Genomic DNA, 7179 nt, shown 5'->3' with positions numbered 1-7179 from the left:
CTTAAAGAATTGCAGGAGAACACAGCTAAAGAGTTTCAAATCCTTAAAGAAAAAAGGATAACCTAATCAAACAGGTAGAAGTCCTTTATGAAAAACAGGAAAACACATCCAAACAGATGATGGAAATGAACAAAACCATACTAGACCTAAAAAGGGAAGTAGACACAATAAAGAAAACCCAAAATGAGGCAACACTGGAGATAGAAACACTAGGAAAGAAATCTGGAACCGTACATACCAGCATCAGCAACAGAATACAAGAGATGGAAGAAAGAATCTCAGGTGCAGAAGATTCCATAGAGAACATTGGCACAACAATCAAGGAAAATGTAAAATGCAAAAAGATCCTAACTCAAAACATCCAAGAAATACAGGACACAATGAGAAGACCAAACCTATGGATAATAGGAGTGGATGAGAATGAAGATTTTCAACTCAAAGGACCAGCAAACATCTTCAACAAAATTATAGAAGAAAACTTCCCAAATCTAAAGAAAGAGATGCCCATGAACATACAAGAAACCTACAGAACTCCAAATAGACTGGACCAGAAAAGAAATACCTCCCGACACATAATAATCAGAACAACAAATGCTCTAAATAAAGATAGAATACTAAAAGCAGTAAGAGAAAAAGGCCAAGTAACATATAAAGGCAAGCCTACCAGAATTACACCAGATTTTTCACCAGAGACTATGAAAGCCAGAAGATCCTGGACGGATGTTATACAGACACTAAAAGAACACAAATTCCAGCCTAGGCTACTATACCCAGCCAAACTCTCAATTAACATAGATGGAGAAACCAAAGTATTCCATGACAAAAACTAATTCACACATTATCTCTCCAGGAATCCAGCCCTTCAAAGGATAATAACAGAAAAAAACCAATACAAAGACAGGAACCACGCCCTAGAAACAACAAGAAGGTAATCCCTCAACAAACCTAAAAGAAGACAGCCACAAGAACAGAATGCCAACTTTAACAACAAAAATAACAGGAAACAACAATTACTTTTACTTAATATCTCTTAATATCAATGGACTCAACTCCCTGATAAAAAGACATAGACTAACAAACTGGCTACACAAACAAGACCCAACATTTTGCTGCTTACAGGAAACTCATCTCAGAGAAAAAGATAGACACTACCTCAGAATGAAAGGCTGGAAAAAAATTTTCCAAGCAAATGGTATGAAGAAACAAGCTGGAGTAGCCATTCTAATATCTGATAAGATTGACTTCCAACCCAAAGTCATTAAAAAAGAAAGGGAGGGACACTTCATACTCATCAAAGGTAAAATCCTCCAAGAGGAACTATCAATCATGAATATCTATGCTCCAAATACAAAGGCAGCCACATTCATTAAAGAAACTTTAGTAAATCTCAAAGCACACATTACACCTCATACAATAATAGTGGGAAACTTCAACACACCACTTTCACCAATGGACAGATCATGGAAACAGAAACTAAACAGGGACACAGAGAAACTAAGAGAAATTATGAATCAAATGGATCTGGCAGATATCTACAGAACATTCTATCCTAAAACAAAAGGATATACCTTCTTCTCAGCACCTCATGGTACCTTCTCAAAAATTGACCACATAATTGGTCACAAAACAGGCCTCAACAGATACAAAAATATTGAAATTGTCCCATGCATCCTATCAGATCACCATGGACTAAGGCTGATCTTCAATAACAAAATAAATAATAGAAAGCCAACCTTCACGTGGAAACTGAACAACACTCTTCTCAATTATACCTTGGTCAAGGAAGGAATAAAGAAAGAAATTAAGGACTTTTTAGAGTTCAATGAAAATGAAGCCACAACATACCCAAACTTATGGGACGCAATGAAAGCATTTCTAAGAGGAAAACTCATAGCTCTGAGTGCCTCCAAAAGGAAACTAGAGAGAGCACACATTAGCAGCTTGACAACATACCTAAAAGCACTAGAACAAAAGGAAGCAAATTCACCCAAGAGGAGTAGACGGCAGGAAATAATCAAACTCAGGGGCAAAATCAACCAAGTGGAAACAAGAAGAACTATTCAAAGAATCAACCAATCAAGCAGCTGGTACTTTGAGAAAATCAACAAGATAGATAAACCCTTAGCCAGACTCACTAGAGGGCACAGGGAAAGCATCCTAATTAACAAAATCAGAAATGAAAAAGGAGACATAACAACAGATCCTGAAGACATCCAAAACACCATCAGATCCTTCTACCAAAGGCTATACTCAACAAAACTGGAGAACCTGGATGAAATGGACAAGTTCCTAGACAGATACCAGGTACCAAAGTTGAATCAAGATCAGGTTAATAATCTAAACAGCCCTATATCCCCCAAAGAAATAGAAGCAGTCATTAATAGTCTCCCAACCAAAAAAAAGCCCAGGACCAGATGGGTTTAGTGCAGAGTTCTATCAGACCTTCAAAGAAGATCTAATCCCAGTTCTACACAAACTATTCCACAAAATAGAAACAGAAGGTACTCTACCCAACTCATTCTATGAAGCCACAATTACTCTGATACCTAAACCACAAAAAGACCCAACAAAGATAGAAAACTTCAGACCAATATCCCTTATGAATATTGATGCAAAAATCCTCAATAAAGTTCTTGCTAACCGAATCGAAGAACACATCAAAAAAATCATCCATCCTGACCATGTAGGTTTCATCCCAGGGATGCAGGGATGGTTCAATATACAAAAATCCATCAACGTAATCCAGTATATAAACAAACTCAAAGACAAAATCCACATGGTCATCTCGTTAGATGTGGAGAAAGCATTTGACAAGATCCAACACCCATTCATGATAAAAGTCTTGGAAAGATCAGGAATTCAAGGCCCATACCTAAACATGATAAAAGCAATCTACAGCAAACAAGAAGCCAACATCAAAGTAAATGGTGAGAAGCTTGAAGCAATCCCTCTAAAATCAGGGACTAGACAAGGCTGTCCACTTTCTCCATACCTATTCAACATTGTACTTGAAGTCCTAGCCAGAGCAATTCGACAACAAAAGGAGATCAAAGGGATACAAATTGGAAAAGATGAAGTCAAAATATCACTCTTTGCAGATGATATGATAGTATATATAAGTGACCCTAAAAATTCCACCAGAGAACTCCTAAGCCTGATAAACAGCTTCGGTGAAGTAGCTTGATATAAAATTAACGCAAACAAATCAATGGCCTTTCTCTACACAAAGAATAAACAGGCTGAGAAAGAAATTAGGGAAACAACACCCTTCTCAATAGTCACAAATAATATTAAATATCTTGGCGTGACTCTAACTAAGGAAGTGAAAGATCTGTATAATAAAAACTTCAAGTCTCTGAAGAAAGAAATTATAGAAGATCTCAGAAGATGGAAAGATCTCCCATGCTCATGGATTGGCAGGATCAACATTGTAAAAATGGCTATCTTGCCAAAAGCAATCTACAGATTCAATGCAATCCCCATCAAAATTCCAACTCAATTCTTCAACGAATTAGAAAGTGCAATCTGCAAATTCATCTGGAATAACAAAAAACCTAGGATAGCAAAAACTCTTCTCAAGGATAAAAGAACCTCTGGTGGAATCACCATGCCGGACCTAAAGCTCTACTACAGAGCAATTGTGATAAAAACTGCATGGTACTGGTATAGTGACAGACAAATAGACCAATGGAATAGAATTGAAGACCCAGAAATGAACCCACACACCTACGGTCACTTGATCTTTGACAAGGGAGCTAAAAACATCCAGTGGAAGAAAGACATCATTTTCAACAAATGGTGCTGGCACAACTGGTTGTTAACATGTAGAAGAATGCGAATCGATCCATTCCTATCTCCTTGTACTAAGGTCAAGTCTAAGTGGATCAAGGAACTTCACATAAAACCAGAGACACTGAAACTTATAGAGGAGAAAGTGGGGAAAAGCCTTGAAGATATGGGCACAGGGGAAAAATTCCTGAATAGAACAGTAATGGCTTGTGCTGTAAGATCGAGAATTGACAAGTGGGACCTCATGAAACTACAAAGCTTCTGCAAGGCTAAAGACACCATCAATAAGACAAAAAAACCACCAACAGATTGGGAAAGGATCTTCACCTATCCTAAATCAGATAAGGGACTAATATCCAATATATATAAAGAACTCAAGAAGGTGGACTCCAGAAAGTCAAATAACCCCATTAAAAAATGGGGCTCAGAACTGAACAAAGAATTCTCACCTGAGGAATACCGAATTGCAGAGAAGCACCTGAAAAAATGTTCAACATCCTTAATCATCAGCGAAATGCAAATCAAAACAACCCTGAGATTCAACCTCACACCGGTCAGAATGGCTAAGATAAAAATTCAGGTGACAGCAGATGCTGGCGAGGATGTGGAGAAAGAGGAACACTCCTCCATTGTTGGTGGGATTGCAAGCTTGTACAACCACTCTGGAAATCAGTCTGGCGGTTCCTCAGAAAATTGGACATAGTACTACCGGAGGATCCAGCAATACCTCTCCTGGGCATATATCCAGAAGATGTCCCAACCGGTAAAAAGGACACATGCTCCACTATGTTCATAGCAGCCCTATTTATAATAGCCAGAAGCTGGAAAGAACCCAGATGTTCCTCAACAGAGGAATGGATACAGAAATTATGGTACATTTACACAATGGAGTACTACTCAGCTATTAAAAAGAATGAATTTATGAAAATCCTAGCCAAATGGATGGACCTGGAGGGCATCATCTTGAGTGAAGTAACACAATCACAAAAGAACTCACACAATATGTATTCACTGATAAGTGGATATTAGCCCAAAACTTACTAAACCCAAGATATAAGATACAATTTGCTAAATGCATGAAACTCAAGAAGAATGAAGACCAAAGTGTGGACACTGTGCCCCGTAGAATTGGGAACAAAACACCCAGGGAAGGAGTTACAGAGACAAAGTTCGTAGCTGTGATGAAAGGATGGACCATCTAGAGACTGCCATATCCAGGGATCCATCCCATAATCAGCTTCCAAACGCTGACACCATTGCATACACTAGCAAGATTTTGCTGAAAGGACCCAAATATAGCTATCCCATGTGAGACGATGCCGGGGCCTAGCAAACACAGGAGTGGATGTTCACAGTCAGCTATTGGATGTATCACAGGGCTCCCAATGGAGAAGCTAGAGAAAGTACCCAAGGAGCTAAAGGGATCTGCAACCCTATTGTTGGAACAACATGATGTACTAACCAGAACCCCGAAGCTCTTGTCTCTAGCTGCATATGTATCGAAAGATGACCTAGTCGGCCATCAATGGAAAGAGAGGCCCATTGGACTTGCAAACTTTATATGCCCCAATATAGGGGAATGCCAGGGTCAAAAGAATGGGAATGGGTGGGTAGGGAAGTGGGGGGCGCTAGGGGGACTTATGGGATAGCATTGGAAATGTAATTGAGGAAAATATGTAATAAAAATATTAAAAATTTTAAAAAAAGACTTCTTTATTCTTGTTGGATATCAGGTCATAGCTACAAAATTCAATCTTCTCTGTGTACCCTGAATCCAGATATGAGCTTCTGCTTTGCTTTTTAATTTCCCAGACATAAGCTAAATTTATGTGCCAGCAACTGTGTTCCAACTGGTCTGTCTTGAGAAAGGTCTGGGAAAGGGGTGATGTGTCAATATTTATTATATGCTAACCAATGTTTACTTACAAGTTTCTCTGATCATGCTTCTCTGAACTTAAAACACCTTCCTTGGGTTATTACTTTCTTTATCATATTTGTGTATAAAAGTGCACTGAAACTGAAATAAGATTGTCAACAGCATTAAACTGTAGTCTGCCCCTTTCTTTCAGCCTCTCAGATCACAGGTCTCCAGAGGTTGGCCAAAAGTGTGCAGGAATAGAGGTTTATATAGATTCTACCTAAGACCAGGAGCAGAATCTATAGCTATTCTCTGTATTAGAGACCCTCTTCATTTGTTCATGATACACTCACCATATTCCATTATCTCTAACTATCTGCAAAGTCTTTCTTCATCATCAAGAGCATTTTACCACCAGAGACCCCTTATCCAAGAGTATATATGGGCAGATCAAATTGAACTTGATGGGTGCAAATCAAAGGAAACTGACACAAAATTGAATGAAATTGAATGAATAGCAATGGGCCAAGGATTTGGGAAAAGGTAGGGGAAAGGGTTGACTATGATTACAAATGTGTTGCACAAAATTCTCAAAGAACTAATAAAATTATATTTAAAGAAGAAAAATTGGAATGTATTACTCTCCTGTTAATCTTCCACCAGAGTAATCTTCTAAATTAGTAAAGTTCTCTGGTTGTGACCCAGCCTCCAAGTCCTGTGTAATCTCAAACCCACTGCCTTAGTGGCCAATTCTTCCTTTTCTTTGTTTCTTTCACTAAAGAAATTCACATACATAGTATTTAAGGTTTCTTTTTTTTCTGGTAATTTTGTTCTTTCATTCATGGCTTGCTGACAACAGTGTCCTTGGGCATCAAATTGCTCTAAAGTAGACTTCTCCTCAGTCCACCCACATCTACTTCAGCAGAAAGTACATTTTTTAAAATATTTTTATTACATATTTTCCTCAATTACATTTCCAATGCTATCCCAAAAGTCCCCCATACCGCCCCCCACTTCCCTACCCACCCATTCCCATTCTTTTAGCCCTGGCATTCCCCTATATTGGGGCATATAAAGTTTGCAAGTCCAATGGGCCTCTCTTTCCAGTGATGGCCGACTAGGCCATCTTTCGATACATATGCAGCTAGAGACAAGAGCTCCGTGGTACTGGTTAGTTCATCATGTTGTTCCAACTATATGGTTGCAGATCCCTTTAGCTCCTTGGGTACTTTCTCTAGTTCCTCCATTGGGAGCCCTGTGATACATCCAATAGCTGACTGTGAGCATCCACTCCTGTGTTTGCTAGGCCCCGGCATAGTCTCACAAGAGACAGCTATATTTGGGTCCTCTCAGCAAAATCTTGCTAGTTTTTGCAATGGTGTCAGCGTTTGGAAGCTGATTATGGGATGGATCCCTGGATATGGCAGTCTCTAGATGGTCCATCCTTTGTCACAGCTCGAAACTTTATCTCTGTAACTCTTTCCATGGGTGTTTTGTTCCCAATTCTAAGAAGGGACACAATGTCCACACTT

Source organism: Mus caroli, unplaced genomic scaffold, assembly GCF_978045245.1.
Source record: "Mus caroli unplaced genomic scaffold, Mus_caroli_1 scaffold_17, whole genome shotgun sequence".
Lineage (NCBI taxonomy): Eukaryota > Metazoa > Chordata > Mammalia > Rodentia > Muridae > Mus > Mus caroli.
Note: the sequence above shows the minus strand (reverse complement) of the source record.